Source organism: Aedes aegypti, chromosome 2 (genome assembly GCF_002204515.2).
Source record: "Aedes aegypti strain LVP_AGWG chromosome 2, AaegL5.0 Primary Assembly, whole genome shotgun sequence".
Lineage (NCBI taxonomy): Eukaryota > Metazoa > Arthropoda > Insecta > Diptera > Culicidae > Aedes > Aedes aegypti.
Window position 1 is genome coordinate 14,216,204 of NC_035108.1, and position 15,405 is coordinate 14,231,608.

Sequence of the window (15,405 nt, forward strand, 5' to 3'; positions counted from 1 at the left end):
TGATGTCGCTAATCAAAGTCAAGTGAGTTTTAATGGTAAATAGGTTTTCTCGGAGACGTGCCGTGAATAGTCGATGGCTTCACTGAACACGTGGTATTGTTGTTTTACTTGTTTATCAGGTTTATGGAACGGGTTTTGAATATAGTAAATGATCATTACTCAACTCCCTGAAATTGGATGTTTTATTTGTCAATATGTTAATAACGTTTGTTTATCAAATACGCATATAAGTGTTGAATTTTTCATTATTTTCAAATTCACTGATGTCTTTATAAACTATTTAAAAAATTAAAATTTCTGCGTAGATGGGAATTCATTCGTCATTTATTTAATGTTAAATTTTATTATTATTATTATTTATTAAGGAGGTTTTAACTTCAATGTCATTCGCCTCCAGAGAAAAAAAAAGAAAAATAAAAATGCTTAAATACTATCTAACAATTTACATTTTTTAAGAAAATGAACTAGTCTGTCTTCATTTGACTCGTTGTTGTTGAGGATGTTAGTGATGTCCGAGTCCAGATTGGCTTCAGATCTTTCTGTGTCGTACTTTCTGCAGTCAGCAAGGATATGCGAGACGGTTGTCTCGACCCCACACGTACTGCAAATGTTGTTTTCCCGAGTGAAAATCGTTCGGTGTGAAATATTGGTGTGTCCAATCCGCAGTCGCGTGATTGCCCGTCGTTCCTTGTTGGATTTCCTGTCCTGCCAGGAAATGGTCGTATTTTTTACCCTTCGCAAGAAACTTTGGTTTGTGTTTCTCCATTTGCTCTCCCAGCTCCATCGAATATAACGCTTCACTAGCTTTTTGGCATCCGATACTGGAATCGGAATATTGGGGACAGGGTCATTCCGTCCAGTTGCGGCTAGTCGATCTGCCTTCTCATTTCCTACTATTCCTACGTGAGCTGGCACCCAACACAGAGTGGCATTTTTAGACCTGGCAAGTTGTTCAGCATGTTGTATCCAAGGATGATTTGAATTCCCGTTTTCTATTGCAGCTAAACAGCTGGCAGAATCAGAGAAGATAACGGATGAATTTGGGCCCTGTGTCCATTGGAGGGCTACCATTATTGCATGAGCTTCTGCCGAGAATATCGAACAGCCATCGGGGAGTCTTCCGTGAATTTCTTCGTTATCTGTAGATATTCCGAAGCCTACCTGGTCTTCTACAACCGATCCATCAGTGTAGATTTTTGTTCGATCTCTGTATCGTTCGGATGCTATTTCCGAGAACAGTGCTTTCCCTATTTCTGGTTGTTCACCTGCTTTAAACCGTGCTTTCAATGTCCAATCGATGTGAATCTTGGGCATTGACCATGGTCGGCTGCCCGTTCGGTGTTTCTTAGCAATAGGTGGAATGTGTAGCCCCGTTAGTTCTAAAAACTGTTCATCTGCTCTCGATACGAGCGGTGCCTCTATTTGATTTTCCTGTTGCGCCAGCCACTGGATAGTCTTGAGTACTAATGCCTGGTACCATATGTAGTGAAATGGCAGTTCACCGCATTCGGCCATCATGGATTCGATGGGACTGGTTCGAAAGGCTCCACTTATACATCTGATTATAGCGTTGTATTCCGGTTCCAGGATTTGTAGTACTTTCTTTCCTCCTCTGCTTACCAGACCTGCCCCGTGCGTTAATTTTGGAATCGTCAGACTCCTGTGGATCTTCAGTAGGGTGCTCCTTGGGCCACTGCTCCAGCGCCCACCTATTACTGCAAATAGTCGCTTGATTGATGCCATCCTTTCACGAAGCTCTCCAGCATGTTGTTTGAACGTCATCCTGTGATCCAGTACAACTCCTAACACTCTTGCAGATTTCACAACCTCTAACGGTTGGCCGCGTATTTTAATGCTGCGTAGTTCGCGATGTTTCCGTCGTTTGCAGATGTGAATTAATTTCGATTTCTCGGCTGATAGGTTGAATCCTGTTTTTAAGGACCAGTTCTCGACTTCGTACACCGCATCTTGAAGTTTTTTCCTGACGGTTGATGGTGTTTTACCGACAGAGAGCAGAAGAATGTCGTCCGCATAGACAAAAATAATGATACCTCTTGGGATTACATTGAAGATGTCGTGTAAGCTGACTAGGAAGAGGGTCACCGACAGTACAGAGCCCTGAGGAACTCCGTTCTCCTGGGTCCGGATTGTAGATGTAGTTCCACCAACTGTCACTTTAAATGAGCGATTGATTAGAAAGCTTTTGATGAACTTCATTATGCGACCTCTAAAGCCCCATGAAGCTAGGGTCGTCATTATTGGGTATCTCCATGCCGAGTCGTAGGCTTTGGATAGATCCAATAGTGCAGCTTCGCAGTGTTCTCCGGATTCCAGAGGCTCGTGTATAACGTTTTCTAAATCCGCTAGATAGCTATCAATTCCTTTCCCGCTTCTGAATGCATATTGCCGCCGGTCGAGTCGTTTGTCTCCCTCTAATTGAGTAATTAGCCTACGATTAACCATGCGTTCTACTAGTTTTCCCACACAACTCAGCAATGTTATTGGTCTGTAGCTGTCCACTTCCTTATGGTTCTTTCCGGGTTTCGGTATCGGGATTACGAGCCCCGTTTTCCATTGATCTGGTACTACTCCGTCTTTCCAAATCCGGTTGATGATGTTAAGAAGGGTACATTTTGTAGTGAAGGGTAGGCGTCGCAACATTGGATACCCAATCGAGTCCTCCCCTACCGATTTACCGTTGCCTTTGTCCAGCGCCCACATCAATTCGTCGATTTGAAAGTCTTTGTTGATGGTGTCTGTTTCTCCTTCTTCTATTTCGATTTCAGTTCTTTCCGCAACGGTTTTCCTTTTTCTGAAAGCGAGGTTGTAGTTCTCTGTTGCTGATGTTTCGTAGAAGTGGTCAGCGAACAGTTCAGCAATTTCTTGAGGATTTTCGACTGTTTTGTTGTTGACTTGTATTGGGGTGTGTCGCAGGTTCCGTTGTCCTCGGAGGGAATTAATCTTTCTCCATAGAGATGCAACAGGTTCATCTGGGTTGAAGCTCGATAGAAAGTTGTTCCACGATTGATCTTTTGCCTCTCGAATAGTTTTCCTGGCGGAATTTCTGGCCATTTGAAAATCCTCTAATGCTCTTTTCTTCCTGGGGTCATTTTCTGGGATGCGCTTTAGTGCTCGTAATGTTTTCCTACGTTTCTTGACGGCATCGGCGACGTCATTGTTCCACCAAGGCACTGATTTACGACCAGGTGTGTCGCTTGTACGTGGTATTGACCTTTCAGCTGCGTTCCTGACTATATCTACAAATTCATCCAGAGAAATGTCTTGTTGGGTTGGTGTAGATTCCTCGACGATTTTTTCAAAGGCTTGCCAGTCCGCCTCTGTGTACTTCCACCGGCGCCTAAGTGTTATTTTTGGTGTTTGAATAGCGCTAAAGAGGATTATGGGAAAATGGTCACTCCCGCATGTGTCTCCATTTACGCACCATAGAAAATTAGTTGCTATTTGATTGGAGGTAATCGTCAAGTCGATCGCTGAGGTTTTCCCTGATGCATTATCCAATCTCGTATGGTCACCATTATTCAAAAGCGAGAGATTGTGCGTGACCAGAAGTTCTTCTAATTTGATCCCTTTACGGTCAGAGATGGGACTGCCCCATATGGTGCTATGGGCATTGAAATCGCCCATCAAGATGACAGGTTTCGGTAATTCTTGCAGTAGGTTGTTGAGATGATCTTCGAACTCACTAGGCGTGGTTTGAGGCGACAAATACAAGGATACGAATGTTGCTGCAACGGGATGCTTCATGGTGATTGCGACTGCTGGTAACGGCGTTTGCAGATCTAAAAACGAGAACGATGAGTCACATCGGGCGGCGAGGGACACGATGTTTCTGTGCCTCGAGAGTTGGTCTTCCCGAAAACGCCATTCGTAGTTTTTCAGGAGATTTTGTGTTCGATCGTCGGAGCCGGAAAAGAGTGTCTCTTGGAGTGCGATGACTAGTGGTTGATGCTTGGTGACTTCTAGCTTAAGATCGTTGTAGTTTCGCCAGAGTCCTCGTATATTCCATTGTAAAGCAATGGTACTCGTGCTTGTCGAGTGTTCATCAGGTGGTGCGCTGTAACTTAGATATCGATCAGGAAGAGAAAGTTCACTAGATTTTTTATACTTGCCGTGAAAAGCAAGCCGGAAGCCCCCTTCTCCTTGTCTGTTCTCTAGTCCGGGACGATTTTTAGCTTTGTGGTTCACTGATGATGGGACTAGATCAGAGGGTGCATCGGAGGCTTCCAGAATGCTTGTTACTTGACGTCCCATTGTTATGTGGTCCTGCGAGGAATTGCTGAATGCGCTTGTAGATTGGCACGTTCTATTTGCCATTGTAGATGTACTGGATCATGAGCTCCGAAAGAGTGAAGAACTGGTCCTCCTTAGACTTGCATCTTCGTAGGCGGAAGAAGAGGTCTCGAGCTAGTGTCATAAATTCCGCGATCGTGAAGAGGTCGGCAGAGACGGACTGTGTGTTTTGCAGATGTGTGGTGCTTGTACCATTACGTACTACTTGGGAGTACAGAGCACGTTCACCACGATCGTTGGTTTGCGAGTTGGTCGTTGCTTGAGAGTTGATTGTTGTGGCTGCACGGTTCTCATTTGATTGAGATGCTGTTTTCTGGGAGGTGGTCAGAAAAGGTTTGCTTACTGCTTTACGTTTCGTCTTGATATCCAGTCGATGTTGCAAATAGGTTTTCCTTGATTTGCAACCCTTGTAGCTGGCGGTATGGTTTCCTCCACAGTTAGCGCACTTGAGCTGCTCCCGTGTTTGTTGTGCGTTGCCGTCCTTTACGGATACATTGCAGTTTTCAGTGAGATGGGTCTGACCACATTTGACGCACATTGGTGTTAAATTGCAATGTTTTGAGCCGTGTCCGTATCGTTGGCATCGATAACACTGTATGGCCATTCCAGGCGTTTTGACAAATTTTTTCCATCTGACCACTGAATTGTAGACAAACCTAATTTTCTGCAAGTCGTGGAGCCTTACGGTTCCATTAGCAAAATGCAATAGGTACGGTGCAAAGTCTTTGCTTGTTGTAGGTATTGCTTTGATTTCGGTTGGTTTTACGCCAACTAGATCAAGCTCCTCTTTCAAATCTGTTACATCCATTGGGGGTAGCCCGGATAAGACGATTTTGAGTGGCACTTCACTGCTCAATTGATGTGTGAAAAACTCTAGTGAATTTGCCCTCATTATCTCCGTTATTTTCTTGTGGGTGTCAATAAGCTTCGTGACGACCAAAAGGCCACCTCTTATACCTTTCGTGTGATATTCGTCCTCAGGGATATTGTTTTGCCTGAGTAAATTGCGAATTTGTCTTGCATCTTGCTTCATCACAGTGATGGGTGGACAGTGTACCCTCTTGTTGCTTGGGTTTTTATTATTGCGGCTGTTTGTGGCTTGTGCATTGTCATTTTGGTCGACCGGTTCGTGTTCGAGCGTAGCAAAGCGATTGCTTGTGGGAACGTTTACTATCGGCGTATGGTTGGCATCAGGTACATTGTTGAGACAAGGCATTGTCTCTTCATCCATATCGTTTCGTTTGCTGTCTCGCTTGCTTCGTTTAGCTTTTTGCCCTCCACTTATGGAACCTTCACTGTCGGACGAGTAATCATTTCGATTTTTGTTGTAGATTCTCCGGATGAGAATCTGCGATGACCCGCATGGTCCCGGTGTGTTTTGGTCGGATATTTCGACCTCCAGCCTTGGAAATGTTTAGGGAGACTTCGATCGGCCGCGAAAATTGGAAAATGAGAATAACTATCGACGTAATATATCTGCAGCAGAAAAAAACACGCATGCGTTCGCTACGAGATACTGATTGAGACTGATTTAATGTTAAATGAATCGAAGCCAAAACTCAAAATTTCAAAAATACAAATCTCGAGAAACCGGCAACCATTCAAGCTGAAAACTTGATCGATTGCTCGTATGCTGGGAGTAGCAAATCGAACAAGTTTTCAGCCCTTATCGCTGTCTGGTTCTCTAGATTTCGATTTCGATTCCAAAGCTCAAAATCACTGTATTAAATATGATTTACAACGAGACAGCGCTTTCGCTCTTCATTAGAGAAGCGCCTGCAGAATACTTCATCGTTGATTTAAGCTAAGTATGCAGTTTCGCTCAAGAAAAGTAAAGAAATTCCTTGATTGAAAGGGTCAAGAAATTTCCTACAGAGAGCCCCCTTTAAAAAAACATTTCTTCTCAACTGCGTACTGCGATCAGAAAAATGTGATTTTCTTGACCATTTCTTGGGAGAAGTTTTCCACGCATCGAGATAGGCGATTACTTTTCTTGTCAGTAGCAAACCGGCCTTTATGAACAATTAGTCAGTTGAGTTCATCGACTTAGTATAATGCAAACATTGTGTTTTCCAATTTGTGTTCCCAAACTAATAAATTTGACTGCGGTTCCAGTGGTAATTGAAATGCTTAAAACCAATGATACAGTTTTCGCATTCCGTATGATAACGGTGAATATGCAGTTTTGTATTTCTCTTCACCGATTTTTTCTTTGATTTGTTACATGAAATTCAAAGTATTTTCTTTTTCATCCGATAGTTTTAAAATCTCTCTCTTTCGGGACGGACAATTTTTCATCTTCATGATCCAATTTTTTTGCCACATTATGAAGCCCCATATTTAGAAGAACGAAGGAACTTAAGCCTTTAATTGTTATTTTACGTAAAAATGATGTTCTACAAAGTGGTTCCTACAATGAAAAAATCTTTTGGTAGGTACAAAATTTACCATTTTGATTTATATTACGGACACTTAAGGCCTCAGTGGCGTATAACTCATCCAAAAGCATAACAAAATAATCATTATGTATGATTCCTTCACGTTATCGAGCCTTCAAAACACTTAACTTACGAATGGTGGGTGAAGATTTTGATTCTGCAATATGAGCAATGGATCATTGCAAGTGCTCACCGCATCAAAACAAAGGCGCCACTGTATATGGAATTTAACATTGTGACAGCATTGTTGTCCTGTCAAACACACAAGGCTACGGTGGCGCAATCTATGCTTTCCATAGCGGCCGTTTTGGTTGTGTTAATGATCCATTTTAAATAAATAGAAATGTGTGGTATTTCACTGATTCTTATTCCGGACGCTTCCTTACTTTTGCCCCATATTCCGGACCCTTTGATTCAAATTCCGCACTGTTTAAGGAAATCATAAAAAAAGTCGAATCCACAATTGGAATCGTCAAACCATTAACGAGACGTTAAAGGCAGTTGGACATTATAAATTTGCATAGATATCTATGAGGAAAGCTTTTTAAAACGAGCCTCGAAAATGAGAATTTTTGAACGCAAAAAATTGAAACATTTCGTGTGAAATGTTTCCCATACAAAGTAGAGTGTCCGAAATTATTAGCTGTCCGTAAAATGAATCAAATTGGTAGGGTGGCTTTTTATCTATCAGTGTTAATGCGAGTGCAACTTTTCTAGTGAGAAAAATATTGACATAAGCGAATTAAAACGTATATAAACAGACAATTTCCTTGACTTCTTTGAGCATGGGGTATCAACGAACCTGCCACATGATATACGATTGGAAAAAGGTGATTAATCATTTTTCAACAACAGGAAAATATTTAAATCGTGTTACCTATTTTGTTTTATTTTAACCCTCTAATACCCAACCCCGCCTTTAGACGGGGTACACTTTAGAATTTTGTGTATGTTTTCGTAGCTTGGAAATCAAAATAATTTTATTTTTGGCTCAAACCTTGACTCATAACACGCATATTAGAAACGTTTTTCATGACTTTTGAAACTTTTGTGTATTTTTGAAAATTGTTTGAAAAAAATGTATTCTTATATAAACTACTAAAACCTGGGGTTTATTTAACGTGTAATATAAAAAAATCGTACCTTTTGTATTTTTCTACTATCAACCTATAATAGAAGAAGAGCTTAATGATTTTAAAATAATTTTAAACCTGTTTTTCAGTTAATTACACGGAAAATAAAAATATGTCCAGAAAAATATTAAAAAATTATTATTTTTAAAAGTATTGTAAAATCTTGAATTTTCATTATTGCCGAAAATCAGTAACTAGAAGAGGCTTCAAGAAAAAATGAAAAAAGATAGGGATGTTCAAAAATAAAAATTATAAAAATCAAAAACCAAATTTCATAGATATGCGAATAAAAATAAATCATTACCCAAAACGTGTTTAGAACGATTTTAGATAATTAAAAATGATATTTAGGTCGAAAATAAAAATTTGGGTATTAATTGTTTTTGAGGAATGCGCATTTATGTTTGTGGTACCACTCTGGCCTTATTAGGATTTTGAAAACTTTAAAAAACAACATATTGAAATTTTCAGTATTCTTGGAGACAACTGATCCGATTTGTATAATTTTTTCAGAGAAGCTGCTAATTATCAGCCCAGTGTAGCCCACGTTTCAGATTTTGGATGAATTGCCTAAAAACAAAACGGTGACCAAAGAAAGTTTGCACCTAGGTCGGTTCACATCTTCTAAACCAAATGACCAATACTATCGCAGAATCTGAAAATAGAAGAGTTTTTTTGTGAACTTGTGGAAAAATGATGCAAAAGTATCGAGAAACGAAAAAGTTTTCGCGATTTGAATATTTATTGTGGTGAAAAAATGAAATTGCTGGTAGAGGGGTTAATACACTTTAAAACGAGGAGTTATAGATAATTAAAAAAAAAATGTAGCATGTTGAGACAAGTGAAACGAAACTGAATGACCCAGTGGCGTAGCTAGAGTTTTTGGGGCCCGGTGCGGAGTTCTATTTAGGGGCCCTCAAAATTAAGTTGAAGGCCGTCAAATGTGAAATCGATTGTTGAAATAAACGATGGCCACATAACTTTTGTAAAACTATGACTAAAGTGATGAAACTTATGTTAATATGTTGTTGTAGACGTAAAATGGCAAAAATGTCAATTAATGAGCCTACAGTCCTTGTTTTCCTAATTCTTGTTCGGAAATACATCAGTTCACTGAAAATTATCAAGAGGACATCCTGTGAATTGTCATTGAAGTGGAAAGCAATGATTCATATACAGCTTCAATTGAGTATTGTAGGGAAATTTGGACATTTCCCAAATTTTGTATTCATGATGAAGAAATACCTTAAAATCTATAATTTTGCACAAAGTTTGTTTCTAACAAGTTACAACATGAATTCCAAAGATTTCTTCAGGAGTTTATTTTGTGATTTTCGTGAACTTCCTAAGGATTCCGTTTCAGATACCTTCAAAAATTCAACTTATGATTTTTCCAAGACAACCATTGAAGTTACCTCAGAGATTCCAGCATGAATTTCTTCAAAAATCCTTTCAGAAATTTTTCAAGAAAATTATAAGTACTCCAGGAATGTATCCAATGATTTCACCATCGTTTTCTTAAAACTTCCACCACAACATCTTTAAGATTTCAAATAGTATTTTCTCAAACATTGTTCTAGAATTTCTTTTAAAATTATCGTTCAGATTTCAACAAGAGAAATCGTGCAGGAATTACTTCAGAGATTGCTCTTTAGATTCGTTCAGGAATTATTCTAGAAGTTCTTAGATATTTTTTTTTTAGAAATTATTGGTGAAATTTTTTAAACTTCGGGATATATTCCAGAAAGAGAACCCAGAGTAAAATGAAACTTGATTAAGTTTGAAAGTAATCCTTGGTGAACTCCCATAAAGTTCTCTGAAAGATCTCCTGGGCTCTTGAGGAAGTGTTGCAGAATTTTGTAGATAGATTGCTTACATTATTAATTAACAAATTACTAGAATATTTACTGTAGTATTAGCTGGGGTGGAACCTCAGATGGACTTTTGAAGGAGCCATGAGAATTTTACTTGAAATGTACACGAAAAGTTGTTTGGAAGAACTACAGGAGTAATTTCGCATGATATATTGGAGAAATATTTAGAGAAATTTCTGAAGGGAAGCTACCTCAGATTCCTCTCCATTCTCCCAGGACAAATGAGAAATTCCTGGAAGAGTAATGAATATATTTCCTCGGATAATCCCTGGAGGAATTTTTGGAGCAATTCCTAAGGTAAATGTAGATGAATACCTAAAAAATACATATAAAAACTCCTGCAAGGCAAACTGGAGAAGCTGGCTTAGAAACTCTCGTAGATCTTCCTGTAAAATCCCGAACGAAATTTCTTTAAGAGCTATGGAATGAGTTTTTTTTTTCAAAAAAGAACTTTTGTAGACCTCTTATAGTTAAAACTGGGGAAATCCTTATAGTGAAGAAAAGCGTTGTAATACTCATAGATTTCCTGGAGCAAATTACCAAGAAATACCTCCAAACATCCTTTGAAACACCACTGGAAGATTTTTTGGGATACTTGGTGATAAATTTCTGAAAAAAATCTCAGAAGTATACCTGAAGAGATCCTGCTTCTCTGCTTAGTGTTCTTATGAGCACTTCCACAGTTATTAACTGAGAGTTTTCTTTGCCAAAGTTGCCATTTTCACATTCGTATATGGTGTGGTAGGTACTCTACGTCCAGGGAAGTCAGGGAAATTTACACTACGAAAAGATCCTTGACTGACCGGGAATCGAACCCGGACACCTTCAGCATGGCTTTGCTTGGTGGCTGTGGGCCACTCGGCTTAGGAAGAAACAGAAACTATGTATCATAAAAGAGAGCTGCTACCAGCCCCACAACCATGACTGCTACAAACTATGTCCCGAATATGGTAACTGATTTATTTTTTCTATTATAATTGAGGGGCCCAAATGCAAAGGGGTATAAGTGACATTTTGGGTGGTTTCGTCCTAAGTATAGCAAAAAATACTACAGTTCCCAAGCATTCTTAGGTGATTTTTTCCGTCTGATGAAAATAATATTGCTGTTTGCGTTTGACGTGCAAATCTTGCCCGAATGCGTTCCAAATGCGGCAACACAAACTAATCAAAGGATACTTAGCAACCATTATCCATATCACCGTCAACCTAGCAAAGAAAAACGATCTTTGACTTCGCCTTCCTTGTTGAAAATCTAACCGCATTTGGTGTTCCCGCATTTGATATTTGCATTTCAAACGCACACAGCAATAACATAATTCGTAGAAGATTGGCTTGTTTTTTTTTGGTACCCTTACATTTCGGGTTAGAATGTAAAATTGCTGAAAAAACTAGGTTTGTTTCTAATTCCCTCAATTAAAATTAAAATTGACTTATTTACGAATATGTTCTGTTAACTTCCTGAACGAAAAGATCCTAGACCGGTGGGATTCAAACCCACGACCATTAGCTTGATCTTGCTGAATAGCTGCGCGTTTACCGCAACTGCTATTTGGGCTCCGAATTATCGAGAGTGAATTTTTGAACAGGTGTTTATGTTACTCTAATCACTATGGACCCTTAAAAATGCCAATCAAGATCAGTTTTCTAAAAATCAAATTCAAAATGAACTCGGGGCCCGGTGCGGACCTCACCCACCGCACCCCCCTAGCAACGCTACTGGAAAGACCGTTATTTGAGGTAAATCAAACCTGAACCACTTGAATATCAAGTAAATTATACCTGAATCAGGTGAATATGCAGTGAATTCGACATGAATCACTTGGATATGGAGCGAATCTAACATGAATCATCACAATTTGAAGTAAATAAATCCTAAACACTTGAATATGAAGTGAATTAGTTCTGAATCATTTAGATATGAAGTGAATCAGACCTGAATCACTTGAGCACAAAATGAATATAACTTGAAACATTTGATTATGAAATGAATCAGATATGAATCACATGGATGTAGAGTGAATCATACTCAAATCTCTTGAAAATGATGTTCCATATCTCGATATCAAGTTAAGGAACCCGAGTAAAAGTTGGGTTTATGAATACTTTAAACCGCAGTAACACTGATTATGTTTTTTTTTATGACGGGATTATCCCTTTAAATTATTGTTCAAAATGCTCAATTTCACACGCTCACTCGTGCTACCTAACGGGAAAGTAACGAACCAAACTGTTTGCTCTAATTTGCTTTTTGAACGACCGGCAAAATGAAGTACCAAACGGCTTGCCTTTCGGATGTCCTAGGCTATCTAAACAACTTTGCTCAAGACTTGAACTTTCTATCTCATGTAGATCACATGATATGACATGCTGAAAATCGATTTGTTTGACATGCTTAGAGTCGATTAGTTCTTTCCACTGAATCAGAAATATTAGTCAAAAAGAGTCTCCCGGCCAATTTTTAAGAAAATTTGTAAAACGATGATGTTCATTTTCTTCTTAATAAAACTCTAAATAATAAAACTCTAAATAAAGAAGAATCACAACCTGTCTTCTAAAACTGTTTTAAAATGAATCCCCTTTTTAACATTTTTTCACCGTGTACATCGCCTCAATGTTTCATGCAATCAGCTCGCGTTTAAATACTTGGTTGCTTCTATCGTTTCCCACAAAAATTGTATGACAAAATGGTAAGCCGTTTCATTCAGTTACTTACGACGTTTTTGTACCAGTGTATAATCGACTCAAGTAGTGTTTTGTTTTGATTCGTGGTTTAGTCACATATCACGTATGTCACGTTACGACAAAATAAATTATGTTTTCTAATCAAGTTTTTTGATAACTTGAGAAAATACTAGAATCAGCCCTGTCGTCGTAAAATTTGAGCTTATTAGTCATCGACTTTTGAGGAGGGCGTTGCTATAGCCCAGAGGGCAGTTGTACTCCCAAGCGTTAATGAGGGAGTCTCACAAGAAAATTGTATCAAATTAATGTATATTCCAAACAGATGAGAACTAATATGCATTTGCACGTGTTTAGTTTGTGTTCAATGCTCATTCCAATTAAAATGTGAAACGGAGAAACACTTATAAATTAAAAAAAAATACACATATGGATAATGTCGAGTCCTCTAGATACATCGAAATATCTTCATAAACAGGGACAAATGATCAAAATTCACGCAGATTTTCAAAATGGAGAGTATTTGCTTCAACTCAATTTTTATTTCATTTCAACATGATAACATACTAAAAACTCATACTTTTGCTTGAAATCAAGATGGCGTCATAATACAGGATGGCCACCAGATTTTTTACCCAAAGAATCAGCGATTGAATACTTATTACTTTGTTGTACGATATATGTTGTTTTCATAAATTTAGGAAATCGTTAATTTCTAACGGCTAATACCATTGCTCACCTAGTTTATGCAGCTGTTCTAAATCAGTTTTTTTACACTTTTCCAATACCTAATACATGCACTGTCACACGTTCGTAGACTCCTCAAATGATGGATGTCAGTTTTAGGTGACCCCTTAGTTAGCTTTTTTGATGGTGATCACAAAATTAAAAATGAATGGTGCACTAATGGGGAAAATTATTTTGTTTTTTTTTCTGATAAAATTCAAGATGACCAAATTAAAAAAGACCAAAATTGTTGCATATGAAAGCTACAACTTTCTCGGTTTAATTTGTGTGTTAGGATATATGAAAAGAAAGATACATGAAGAAATACCTGAAATGTATCAAAGAATGAGCATCTCTTTAAACTGCTAGCTAGCGTAAGAGGGGTCCACTAATATGCCTGCTTCCCCCTAACGAGATTTCCGAACAAACAATTTCTCCAGAAATGTCATTTGAATTGAAATGAATATGCCTCAATATGCGGCTTATGTGGAATTTCCGAACAGCTTTACCTACAGTTCTTATGGGAAAGGCGGCCGAATAAAAGGATGATGCCGACAATAGTCACAATTACATGAGATATTTGAAGTATTGTAAAAAACGTTTCAAAAAAGTTTTAAACAAACCTGCCGGTGTGATCCAAGACAGGATTGAGCAGCGCATAAATTTAACAAACATTTAGTTTGTCTGCGTATGTCCGAGAAAATTACAAATGAATCGCGGCATCGGCTTAGACTGCTGAAAATATGTAAATTCCCTTATATTATTTTATTTAAAAAATAGAATCGGAAAATTAGGTTCACGAACAAATGCTCAAGGTTTCTCAAAGCAGGACATCTAGAAAGTTCGAATCTTATTTTTGGATTAAACAAGATGTTCGAACTTCAGCCAAATACATATATCGCTTTATTTTAAAATAAAATGTCGCCCTTGAAGTGATATCAAAGTGCAAAAAATTTGACAATTGTCCTGGATTTAAAAATATTACGCTATTGTTTATTATTATAGTTTGGCAATGAATCTATTAGTGGATTTAAAAATTTCAGCAAATACCGTTTTTTATGCCCTGGGCTGAAAACCTCCCTAATAAAGATAATAATAATAATAATAATACCGTTTTTGATGCGTACTTGATAATGAATTTTCGTCACTATCACATGAAAACTATTGGACCAAAATGAACAAGAATACAAACTGATTGTCTTCAGAACATATGAAATGATTTCGTTTCTGCTTCAAAGTTTCATGTATCTTATCAAACTTCAAGAGTTATTTGGATGATTGATCGATATTGTTTCATGCTGAAGTTTTGTCGCAATTTCAACTTAATTTTTCTTTTCAAACGATAAATTGATGTATATACCAAAGAAATATCAGAATTTCAAAATTCAGTAGTGACAAGGACTTGAAATTGGTTTTCTACAGGGCGTTAATTTTCTCCTGATAACTCCATGTGTCCTACAGAGCGTGAAAAAATACCTGATCTATGTGGATTAAGTTCAAATTTCTGCAGGGCGTTGATAAAGCTTTGAATTTTAAATTATTGTTCTACGAAGAATTAAGATGCGCTATCAGAGACATCAAATCAAATTACTCCAGTGCGTTAATACAGCTCGTGTTAACTTCGTTTGATGTCATAGAGGGCGTTAAGAAGCAGCTGATCTAACATTAACTCCAAGGCATTTAAACAGCTTGACAATTATGATTAATACCATACAGGGCGTTGATATTCATATGATCGTGGAATTAGGTCAATATATCTCAGAGCGTTGATAAAGTTTGAAATTTTTACTTGATGCCCTGAGGGACGATGAGATACAGCCGATCTACATATAATAAATTCAAATTACTCCAGAACGTTGATACTGCTTGGAATTTTCAGCTTATGTCCTACAAGTCTGACCTAAATGAGACATGGTCAAACTCCATGACATTAATGAAGCTTAACAATTTTGATTGATGCCATAAAGGGCGTTAATATGCAGCTGATCTATGTAGGATAAGCTCACATTACTCCAGGGCCTTGATACATATTGAATTTTTCAAATGATGCAGGGTGTTAAGATTCAAATGATCTACATAACACAATGTCAGATTACTCTAATGCGTTTTAGAAGCTTGTATTTTACAATTGATATCCTTCAAGACGTTAAGATGCACCTAATCTTAATCCTAATTACTCCAGGACGTCGATACAGCTTGGAATTTTTAATTGATTTATAAGCGGTTTCTTCAGCACCGCTTAAG